Source organism: Arvicola amphibius, chromosome 5 (assembly GCF_903992535.2).
Source record: "Arvicola amphibius chromosome 5, mArvAmp1.2, whole genome shotgun sequence".
Classification (NCBI taxonomy): Eukaryota; Metazoa; Chordata; class Mammalia; order Rodentia; family Cricetidae; genus Arvicola; species Arvicola amphibius.
This window is the reverse complement of record NC_052051.1, coordinates 147,402,638-147,414,831: the sequence shown is the minus strand read 5'-3', so window position 1 is coordinate 147,414,831 and position 12,194 is coordinate 147,402,638. Positions and strand designations below refer to the sequence as shown.

The following is a 12,194-nucleotide window of genomic DNA, read 5'->3' as shown; positions in this document are numbered from 1 at the left end:
CAAGCTACTAGGCTTGGCAGCAAGGCCTCTACCCGCTGAGCCATCTTGCCAGCCCTTAAACTATTTTTGAGTGCTGCTGTGTGTAATCCAGTGGTAAGAAAAAACCCTACAGAGGGAGAGGGAAGAACATTTTGTAGAAAGATGTTTTTCAATGAATGAGAGGATGAGATTGTGTCCACAAGAGCGTATGATTCAGATACAGCAGCAACAGATGTGTTTGTTTATTGGTGCTAGACGTTGAACCCAGGGATGCCTCCACCCTCAGCTTGCCCTCTGCTGGACTCAGATTGTTCATAGTAGCAGGTGGGAAGGCAGAGTGAAGCAGACAGAAATTGGTGAGCGGGCCCCTGTAGTCGCTTTTTCTTAGTACACGAGAATTTCCTAAGTAATTCTGGTGAACGAGAAGGCTTCATATCAACATCCCACGGTCAGAGTGACACAACCCCAAGAGCCTGCTGCTTCCTACCCCCAGGGCTGCACCTGCATCTTGGGTTTCATCTGTGCTATAGAACAAAGGTGTTTCTAGAATGGCCTGACATGTAGAGGGTGTGGCCTCTGATTTGTAGGCCTGACTGAGGCCATAATGATCCCTCAGATCTGTCTCATTTTCCTATGGATAGTGTGTGTGTGTGTGTGTGTGTGTGTGTGTGTTTCACAAGTGGCACTTGCTTCAGATACAGCAGGGAGGAAAAACAGAGGAGAGGAGAAAAACAAGAAACAGGAAGGGGGAAGAAGAAAAAGGAGCAGGGAAGACAGAGATGGAGGGGGGAGGAAGAGGAAGAGAGAGATATAACCAGACCTCTTTGCAAAAGGACAGAGGTTTTGCTGTTTTCTGCCTTTGCCGAGGCCTCCACCACTAGATGTCAAGGTTCAGTAGGTTTCTCAAGCCCGACCAGTCCTCATCCCTGGGGGAGAGGCCACAAGTTAAGGCTTTGTCCCTCAGTGATGCCAACTCCTCCTTGGAGCAGAAGGCATGGAAACTGCTGTATAGTCTGAAGGGTTCCGTTTTCCTCACCACCTCAACCTGAGTCAAAGTGACCACCTTGGGATGAATCTGGCAGGCAGGGTATTTTCCTGTTCCCATATCCTCCAGTGCTATCACAGAGGTGTGTCCAGACACAGGCAGTGGGGCATGTGACAGAATGACCTAGAGAAACTCCCTGACTCTTTCCTTCTGGCAGTTACTCTTGGTGATCAACACCTACTTCCTCCAGCTCTTTCTCTAGGAGGCTCCCCTGAGGAGTGTTTCCAAGAGCAGCTCCCACAGGAGAAAGACTCCACACAGCAAGCTGGGTGGAAGGAGCCCAGGTAGACAACCCCGGTTCCTATTTGGTCCCCTGGCCTCGTGCAGCTGAGGACCCTGATACTCAAATGCATATTTCATAGTCTCTCATCCCACGGTTTGGAGGAGGGCCGCTTGTTATGCATGAGCCATTCCCTTACGCTCATCACACGGGGAAAATTACATTTCCCCAGTTGCCAAATGGAAGAGATAAATTACTCACATGGGCAAGTACACTGTTGCCACGAAAACGGTTTCCAGACCCCAGAGGCTGAGCTAAAAGGCAGAGAAGGGAGACTCAGAGACTTCCTGTTGTCCTAGGTCCCACTCTTCATCCCCGCTCACCAGACCCTCATCTGACACTGGTGAGTTTACTTTGTGGGACATTTGCCCTTCTGTCTCTTTTGCATAAAACACACATCTTGAAGCCTCTTTTTCTCCCTTCCTAGAATAGATGTTATAAAAAGGAATACATCAACACAGAACACTTCATATTTATTCATACTTGCTGAATTGATAATACTTATTTGTAATGAAAATTAAGTAAGTAGGACGTTAAAATATGCTCTAGGGAAGACACATTGAAATGTCTGACTACAGAGGGACACCATCTTTATCCTCACCTTCTCTTTTAGGTTAATGCAAGTTCAGGTAACTACTGTCTCTAACCTATTGGCTGGCTACCTATGCACATATGATTAATGGCAATTATATCTGCACAGTAATTACAGCTACCACCTGTTACCCTTTATAGGACAACTACTGAGCTAAATACTTGCTACAGCTTCCAGTGCAACCCAACAGTTTTTTTTTAATTTTTATGATTTATTTATCTTTATTTTATGTGCATTGGTGTGATGGTGTCAGATCCTCTGGAACTGGATTTTCAGACAGTTGTGTGCTGCCATGTGGGTGCTGGGAATTGAACCCAGGTCCTCTGGAAGAGCAGCCAGTGCTCTTAACCGCTGAGCCATTTCTCCAGCCCCAACCCAACAGTTTTTAAGTTTTATGTTTTTACCCGTTTTACCCTTAGCGCAGTTATACAACCCAAACATAATTTTTCAACAGTTACTGAGTTCCTTATTAAGCACCTGAAATTGTACCGCTCTCCGGGTCAGGATGGGGCAGAAATAAACACATGATACAGCAGACTCCGAGAAATGTTCTAGTGCAGCCCCACTCTGAGAGCTTTGGTTGGGAGGAGGGAGGGCTCACGGGCAGCTAAAGCCACTGGTGACCTCATTATACAATATTTAGTTCATCGCATTTTTTTCCCTGCTTAGGAAAGCAGCTTCCCATTTTAAAGGGACTCAGGCATTCAGTGACGCATCTACTTGCTGAAAGACAGCTCAAATACCAGTCACCACCAAAGTTTGGGGTCTGAAGGCTTCTCAGGTTTTTCTCTGGCTACCAAAGTCTTGGTTCCTGTCTGTGAGTTTTACTTCGACCTCACGAACTAGGACTGATGCACAGTCCAGGCAACCGGCAGCACCTCCAAGTCCAGCTAGTGACCTGAGCTCCAACAGCCTCCCCTCGAACCTCGGCCAGAGGCTGGCTCCCGACCACACGGGTCTCCCCCTGCCTGGAGCGGTCCAGTTCCAGCCGGCTCTTTCTCTCCGCCCTCGGTCTCAGCAGTTACTGTAGAGAGGGCTGACTAGGAGAAAAGATCAGGCTCCTGCCGGAGCTCAGAGAGAGCTCCAATTCCCACCATCCCTTCCTCCGGGACAGGGCCTTGAGGGGACCCCCAATCCTGCAGGAGTGAGGACCGGCTTCTAGAGCGACAGGGGCCCTGGAGAGCAGGTGCCCGGGGGGAGGGCCAAGTTGCCCCTGGACCAAGTTGCCCCTGGACCAAGCTCCACGCAGGCGGTGCAGGAGCCGGGCTGTTCAGGTGAGGCTGCCTCTTGATTTGGGTCCCAGATGGATGGTCCCCAGTGCGGTTCCCTGGGGCTCTCTATCCCTCCCCCCGCCCCTACCGCAGCAGGTGGGGGCCGCGGGCCAGGGAAGGGGCGGGGCTGGAGGCGGAGCCGCGGCGGGGGCAGCACGGTGTGGGCCGGGCCAGAGCCCGATCCGGACTGTCGGGGAGCCGGCTGAAGCTCGTCCGCGACTGGGCTGGAGCAACCGGGCCGAGAGCGCCGGCGCCGCGGCCGCAGACAAAGGGCCGCCGCGCTCCATCTGCTTCGGTCAGTGACTCCCTGCTCGCCCTCTTTCTTCTCCCTCTGCCCGCGCCTCCCGGAGTTCCGTGAGGGTTCCGAGAGCTGGGGACAGCAAGGACCGGACTTCCAGGCTCACTCTGCACCTCAGCCTCACCTGATCGGTGATTGCCCTCAAGGCCGATCAGACACCCAACTCGCGACTTTCTGAGAGCCGGCCCGCGGTCTCCGGCGGGACCCACCCGGTTGCCTTTCTGTGACCTCTTCCTCCGCACACCGCGCGCGGGTGCTGTCCCTGGGTCCCCAGTTTGGGTGAGAAGGTTGCGGCTTGGTTCCCCCATGGATGTGTGCTAGGGAAGAGGACCTGGGGTCGGAGGCTGGGCGCCACGAAGGGACCCCACCCCTTGGGGACAGCGCGCATTCGGGGTCGCAGAGGGGCGGTTCTCGAGTTCTGATTCCGATCGTGGTTTGGGGGTCTGGTTCAGTTCCCTGTTAGCCTCTCCTCCAGCTTATTTCCCTGTTCAACCGGCAGCCTAGCATTTTGCACGGCCGCACCCAAAAGAAGCGTCCCCTCTGCGGGTCGGTGGCCCGGGGCGGGAGAAGACCCGGCTGCTCCCCCTGGCTTGGCTGTTTGGAGCCCGCAACTGCTGGGGAGGGCTGGTGCGGGCAGCGGCTGGGGGCTGACATCACTGCTCTGTCCGGCCGGCTCGCTCTGCCTCGGGCCGGCTTGATCTCCATCAGAAAAGAATCGGAAGCCCGGCGGGCTTTTGCTTTTGTTCTCTCTCCTACTCTGGAGTCCTCAGAGAAACCCGAGTGGGTGGTTACCCAGTGAGGGGGTTGTGGAGAGAGTTACAGGTGCTGCCCTGAAGTGACAATCTTTGGAAAGGCGCTTTCCAGCCCCTAGATTCTGGTCGCTCTTTGATACCCTGGAGCGGAGGTGGGTCTAGCGTTCTAAAAGGGCGCGATGCCTGCCGTGGCTGCGCTTGTCACGCGCTCCTCCTGCACTCTCAAAAGCGCTACCTCGAGACGTGCATTTCCATTCATGGATCTGTGCCGCCGTGGTTTTGATTAATGTCATCTCTGCCAGGTTCTCTAAGAACGAGTGTTGGCTGGTATTCAATTTCGTAGCCTTTTACTGGAGGCCTACTGTGTGCAAGGCAGCTGTTTTCAGATTTTAAGATTAGCTTAATTTCCGAGATGCTTATTGAGGACCTACTACGTGCAAAATGGGTGTGTCATGCCGTTTTCAGTTTGACAGGTTCTGGTTGCATATCTCTGATGTTTGAGGAAACTGTTAGGACCCCGTTATAGTAATTCTTATTTACGGAGAACTTAATATGGGAAGGACATTTTTGGCTAAATATGTGCCAAGTGTACTAGCAGGGCACACGCGGAGGGGGGTGTGCATAGAGACAAGAAGGGGCAGTGTAATGGGTCTTCAGCTTCCCGAGAAAACTGCATTTTAACTTTATAGATTATGGTGTGGTTTGAAAAGAGCTTGACGCTTCAGACAACTTAGGCTTGAAAGCTTGAGGGTTGGTTCCACTGGATCGAGGCAGAATAATGAAAAGAAAAAAAAACTGTGCTGATTGTAGCAGGGAATGAAACAAAGTTTAATGTGGCCAAACCCTAGTGCTTTAAGGGGAATCTGTGTTGAAGGCAGAAAGACAGATAGGGTGGGGGTGGGGTGAAGGGGTGCGGAACAGCGGGGGACAGACACTTGGTGGGGACACAACCAACTCAAGAAGAAAGGACAATAAGGGGTGAACTTACTTCACTGGGGTAGCTCATCCTGGTACCAGGGTCAAGGGAGTCTCCTTACAAATGCTCAGACAGACCTGTTGAGAGATTTGAAGAGGTAGCCCCAGATTTTGATTCAGACTGGCCATAAAATTATTATAAAGCCCCAATACAGTGGTATCTATCCAAACACGTCTGTGTCAGAGCTACAATCAGGAGATGCAATCAAATCATCGTCCTTGTTTTGAAGTACTTGACACAGTTCATGAAAGATAAACTTGTAAAATTGCAGTTTGGGCATCAAGACAGGAAAGTCAAAACAGGAACAGACGAAACAAAACACAACAAACAAACAAAAACCAAAAGAAACCCTTAGAATTGTGGCTTTTCTTTGATCAGAAATGGAGAATTTCCATTTGTTCTGTATGTTTATCTCTTGACATTGACTTCCAACAGTTTCTGGTAACTGTGTGATCCCAGTTTCTTGATACGATGAACTTTTTCTTCTTAAAATGTTTTCTGATTCCCATGTTAAGTTCTTTTAAAACTCCATGGCATTATTTTGTTATGAATTTAGCCTCCCCCACCTTCTTATTCCCCCCCCCCCAAGTCTTTTCTGGAAGCAGATGTGTTAGAAAAGCTTCATAGAAAATGTGGTAAGCTATAGATGAATGTGCTCGCAGGCTCTATGCTTGCTAAGGAGCAAAGGGAAGGAAAAACCAAAGGAGACCAAGAGGAGGAATCTCTAGAGAAAACATAAGGTAGCATTACAAGACGAAACAGGAGTCCGCTGGAGGGAAATGACAGTTAGCAAAGGTGTCAGGAAGAACAGGACATCTTTTGGAGCCCTTAGAAGGGGATAGCTTTTCACCTGGAGGGTCTCTACTGGTTCGCTAGAGAGATGCTGCCTGGGAGGTTTGCAGAGTATTGGACTGATAGGCATAATGGGGGCATCATTAAGTTTGCGGTTCTGTGAGATCCCCCTAGCTGTCCCAGCAGCTGGTCAGTCTTGAGCACCCCCACCCCCCATTCTTTCACGCATTCCTGGAGTGTTTTCACCGGAGCTGAGCTTGACTGTAATCTTCCTCCAGGCCAAGAATGCCTCTTCTTTTTCTCCCTGCATCTGTCCTTCCCTGCATGCCACCGCAGACAGTCTGTGGAGTAGGTGACACCGCAGTGTCTGCTGCTGTCCACTTCTTCACCCTTTCCCTCCCTCCTCGGGGTCCCCTGTTCTCTTCATCCTTTCCAGCTGCTCCAGGAAGGCCTTGTACTCTGAAAACTGGACTCAGGGGAAGGCAATCTGCTATCAGTCTATTTGTCTTGAATGCAAATGTAGGTCACTGTTCTGTCTTCCGGGGGTCCTTGTTCTTTAAACCTCATCGAAGAGTGAAAAGCTGCCTCTAGGGTGCGGATGCCAGCTGTCGGAAGTAACTGGGTAGGCGAGGCACCTTCCTGACACTCCTGAAACGGTGACACAGTCCAAGGTCCTAGCTGTCCCGTGATCCATACACCTCTGGAGACCTCAATCTTCTTTTTGCATAGGGTCTTGCTGTGTAGCCTAGGCTCACCGATCTCAAAGTTCCAATTTTTCTTTCTGAGCTTCTGGGGTGCTGGAACTGCAGGCATGCTCCACCATGCTCACCTCCTTCTCTTTGAAGTATCATTTCCATTTTCCCCTCAGAGGCTTCAGTGTTTTTAATCATGTGGTGGTAGCACCTGTCAACAACTTGGCCTTCACACGCTCTCCCGCAAGGTCTATAGATTGGTTATTTTGCAGTGGGAGTCTGCATCTCCCTCCACGCATGCCCATTACTTCAAGACAGATTCTAAACCATGGATCTTGGACTTTGTGTTTCCTTGTCAAAGGAATGGGGACAGCTGTCCTTATAGAAATACCTTGTCTAGTGTTTAGTTATGTCCATGGCTTCTACCCATTGGATGCTGGTAGCCTATGGAGCCACCCTTTCTAAATGGTGACAGCCCCAAGTATCTCCAGATATCAACAAATGTGCCCTGGGAGAAAAGTTACTCCTGTCTGAGGATGATTGTTCTATGGAACACTGTATATTATATATCACGCTCTAGCTGGATATTATGTATCATGCTGTAACGTGATTATCCGGGAGAGACTTTATTTATTGTCATTTGATTCTCTTCCATAAAAATGACTTAATAAATGTATGATTAACTTTGTAGAACTTTCTATATAAATAATTTCAGGTCAGAATTAACACTCTCTGTTAGCACAGGTGCTGGAATCCCATCATCATGTTAAGTTCATTTTTGAGGCAACTCTTCCTTCTCAGATTCTTCTCTTTAGTATAATGCTAACTTACCTACCAGAAGTGTGGGTAGCAGAACCATCGTGGGTAGTAAGCACACCCTACAGGAGCATCTGAACCTGCTGCTTGGGCAGGAGCTGGTGGGCGACACCAGGGTAGGGAAGTGGTGGTAGGAGTTGAGTTCTGCAGGAATTTGCTTACGTAATTTGGAGATGCAAAATGACCAAGCCTTGGATGGGTCCTCTGACAGTCAAGTAGGGTACCGTGAGGGTGCCGTAAATTCAAGTTTCAGTTTCCTTCCTGGTAAAGCCGTCTTGACAGGGCTTGAGGAGTGATGGATGAATGCATGAACAGGATATTAAAACCTTGCTTTGTGTGTGACCGGTAGAAGCCTAGAGGAGCCTTTCAGGGTGTTGTCTTAAATCACAGAAAAGTCAGCATAGGATTGTGCATTCCAAGGATGACCTGTGCTTCTGCTGATATCTGTCCTCCAAACCAAGAGCTTGACGTATCTCCAGCATCAGCACCAGCAGTGTCACTGCAGGATGGAAAGAGGACAAGGGTAGTTTAAGTTCAGCCGAGCTGCAGCGATAGAAGTTACTTTTGTGCCATGGAAGGTGGGACAGTGTTCAACGCACTGCTTCAGAAAGCGAAGAAAGCCTGTCTTCGGGTCATGAAAGGGTCACTGAGAAGTTTCAGTAAGGGTTCATCGATTTAGATTTCCCTCTTGGAGTTCCCAAGCTTAGCCAGACTTTTCCGTTCATTCAGACAGACCAAGAGGAAAGTATTTATTTACTCTTATTTTTTTGGGGGGCGGGTGGTTGTTGTTCGTGATGTACAGGCAATTTAAGTACTTGTAAGCTAAATAATAAAACACTAAAAACTATGTTTTAGATTTTTAATTAATTCTTCAGTAAGTTAATTAATCTTTTTGCCTTAGTTGAGAGCAATCTAGTTTCATTATGTAAATACCCCTGGCTCTGTGTGAGGTTAATCTAAAGTCAATGTATCCAAGTCTAGAATAACCACAACAACAACAACAACAAAAAAGCAAGAAGATTTGCTACTATAGGGGCATCTAAAAATGCTATTTTATTTTTAAACTGACTCTATATGAATATTCTAAAGAGCTGAGATCTATTGAGTTTTGTTTATTTTTTTTTATTTAACACATTACCAGAAACTAGATTCAAGGGTCCCCTGAGCAGCCTCCCTTGCTCATCATGTAAGTGGAGAACCAAGGCAGTGAGCAGTTAGATGGCTTGCCAGGGTTACAGAGAGGACCATGAGGAGGCTGGGGCTGGCAGCCAGGAGTCTGCCGGTCTCTCGGATGCTCAGTGCTGCTGGGATACTCTTCAGTCTTCTTGGTTGCCAGAGCTTGTTGGTAGAGAGGGAGGAGGCAGGAAAAGGATTTAATCACTTGCCTCATTTCTAGGGCATCTCATTCTGAGAAAGCGACTCGGAGATTCAAACTAATTACATTGGTGCCAGATGTGTGTGTACACACGCCCAGTTCTGAAAACAACCAAGGGGGAACTCCAACAGTTGGGTTGAGGGAATGGAATTATTTTACAGTACTTATTTTAGCTTGTTTTAAGATCTCTTTACAGCGAATGATAACATTTATGTTTCTGTTTAGGAAAGTAATACATATTCATGAGTATTAAAAATAAACAAATCTATCTCTGCACTTCTTTGACCCCATTCATTTTTCTTTTTTAAAAAACGGTTTCCTTAGCTCATTTTAAAATAAAATTGAGTCAGGCAGTGGTAGTGCACACCTTTAATTCCAGCACACAGGAGATAGAGGAAGGTGGATTTCTGTGAGTTCGAGACCAGCCTGGTCTACAGCGATAGTTCTAGGACAGCTAGGGCTACACAGAGAAAACCTGTCTCAAAAAACCAAAAACCTGTCTCAACAAAATAAAATAAAATAAAATTGAGACTATAATATATGTACAATTTTAATTTTAATTTCTTTTCAGTTAATACTGGGAACAAATGATACTTATGATTCAAACTCTTGGTCAATGTAATTTTTAATGAATGGGTAATTCAATATTTGCAGGCTCCTTAATGTATCCCAACCCTTTGCTATTAGTAAATATTAAATTTCCCTCCAAGTTCTCCCCACTGAGTCACTGTGCCTATACTTTTTTGACAACGTATATTACTGGCTTTTTTCCTGTGATATATTTCCAGATAGCGAAGTTACTTTGCCAAGGGTGTGATTAAATAAATGTCTTTCTGAAAGTGGCATGCTAACTTTTACTCTTGCTGTTAGCAATGAAATTTCTTCACACTACCGAGAATGCATGATACTCAATGTTTCTATATTTGATTGATAAAATTAATAATTTTGTTGCTGTTGTTTGCATTTTAGTTACCAAATAGCTAAGCATTTTTTTCTATAAAATTTTTTCCTGTTTGTGTTTTCTTTTGGTGAGTTCCTTTTCTAGCTGGTTTTGTGATCAAAAACAAACAGCAACAAAAGACCAACAACAACTGTGTAAAAGCCATTTCTCAAAAGAAAAAAATCAGTGCAGTGTACCTCTGATTTTACAGGTAAGATGGGAATTTTATGAAAGATTGTATTCATTTTTTAAATTTTTTATTTATTTATTTATTTGTTTATTGGTTTTTTTGAGACTGGGTTTCTCTATTAGCTTTGGTGCCTGTCCTAGAACTAGCTCTTGTAGACCAGGCTGGCCTACAAGAGACACGCCCGCCTCTGCCTCCCGAGTGCTGGGATTAAAGGTGTGTACCACCACTGCCTGGTTTAAGATTGGTCTGTGGTGGTGCCAGGATCTCAAGTGTTGTGTTTATTCGCAGTAGTGGAGCCGCCTATGAATTACTGAAGCAAACTTGGAGGGTGTGTGTATGGGGGGAGGGAGAGGGAGAGCTTTGTGAAGACCACCATACAGTGAACCTTTGCTGAACTTCACAGGCACTAATTCTTCATCCCTACATCAGCCTGTCAAATGGAAAGTGGCAGACAGAGAGAGATCAATACCCATACTTGTAAACAGAAACTGTACTTTCATTTCCTGGCTGCCCAGGAAATGAATAATCACACAGAAACTATATTAATTACAATAATGTTTGGCCAATAGCTCAGGCATATTCCTAGCTAGCTCTTACATCTTAAATTAACCCATTTCTATGTATTGACACATGGCTGTGGCATTACCTCATTTTCTACATGTCTTGTTTCCGCAGTGGCTGGTTGGCGCCTGACCTGACTCCGCCTTCTTTTTCTCTGTATCTCTGCTCAGATTTCCCACCTCACTTTACTCTGCTAAGCCATTCACTGGAACAACTTTATTCATCAACCAATAAAAGCAACACATGTACAGAAGGACTTCCCACGTCACACACTCATGCACACTTTCCGTCATAGTTCTTTACCACTGTTCCATTGCCAGTGTGTGGCCTGTCTTGGCTGTGTCTGCGGGCTTGAAGAGAAATTAGGCTGGGGGATATTATCAACTTTCTCCAAATTTGATTGCTTATTTATGGGAGAATTTTGTGGTACAAAGTCAATTTGCCATCCTAAACTTACTGTGCCTTCTCTCATACTACTTCCGGTGTTTTCCACCCACCCCCACCTCAGTTTTTTGAAAAACCTCTTCCAGGCTGCATTCTGCATAGTTCTGTATTCCAAGTCCCAGTGTGTTTCTTTAGCTATATCTAATCTGGGTGGAATCCATCTGTTTGCATTTTCAATTTTAATCACCAAATTTCTCTTGTAGAATTCTAGTTCTTTTCCAACATCATAGTCTTGCTTTACATAGTTTCCACTTCCCTTGTAATTTTTGCTGTTGTTGTTTTTTTTTTTTGTTTTTTGAGACAAGGTCTTGCTGGAAACCTAGGCTGACCTCCAGTTTAGCACTGATCTTCCTACCTCTCCTCCCCAGGTTCAGGGTTACAGGTCTGCGCCACTGGCTCCTTGGTTGTAACCTTACGCTAGGCATAGATGTTCTGTATCCTATGTCTGGAAATTTTCCCTTTGTAATACCTAAGCACTTGCTCTTCCTCTTCGTTGCATGGTCTGATTTTCTTGCTGGCTCATGTTTATGTGGCCATGTTTCCTTGTTTGGTTGGTTATCTTTGAATGTGTGCTGAATACTGTAACACGAAGACATTCTAGTTGGTCTTAATAATAAAAACCCAGAGTAAGATATAGGGGTTAATGCTGAAGATCAGAGAATCAGAGCACCAGCCACTAGAGAGTTCTTTTACCTCTACCAGTGCTCAGACTGAAGGGGCGATCCTGTCCTCAGACTGCATCTCCATGCTCCATCTGTCTCCATTAAACCTCAGACTGCACTGAGCTCCTGTCTCCTTCTACTTTATAATCTTCTCTCCATCCAGCGATATCACCCCTGTCTCTACCTCCCTAGTAATGTATGACTGACTATGTGTTAGTTAACATACAGCTGATTGTGTGCTAGTTAACATATGGCTGACTCTGTGTTAGTTAATATATGGCTGACTGTGTGTTAGTTAACATACGACTGGCTGTGTTAGCTAACACACAACTGACTATGTGTTAGTTAATATATAGCTGACTATGTGTTAATGTACAGCTGACTGTGTGTTAGTTAATATATGGCTGACTGTGTGTTAGTTAACGTACGGCTCACTGTGTGTTAATCCCCTGTTGCTTCAGGTCTGTAGCCAGGAGGTAAATGGAAGGTTGTGAGCATCAGAATTCAGCCCAGCAGGAACGGTCCTAAC

The 12,194-nt window shown here is 46.5% G+C and overlaps 1 protein-coding gene across 4 annotated transcripts in view; it reads left to right on the top strand.

Annotated features, from left to right (window-relative positions):
* The first annotated feature begins 3,040 nt into the window (after positions 1 to 3,040).
* Mapk4 (mitogen-activated protein kinase 4) overlaps positions 3,041 to 12,194 on the top strand; it is a 125,659-nt gene continuing 116,505 nt past the window's right edge. For 3 of the 4 annotated variants that reach the window (XM_038332029.1, XM_038332027.1, XM_038332025.1), the window contains exon 1: positions 3,357 to 3,462. The gene's annotated coding sequence lies outside the window, so the exon portion shown is untranslated. Of the gene's footprint in view, positions 3,171 to 3,356; positions 3,463 to 12,194 lie in introns of those variants that run through there. The other variant, XM_038332026.1, reaches the window with a different exon arrangement.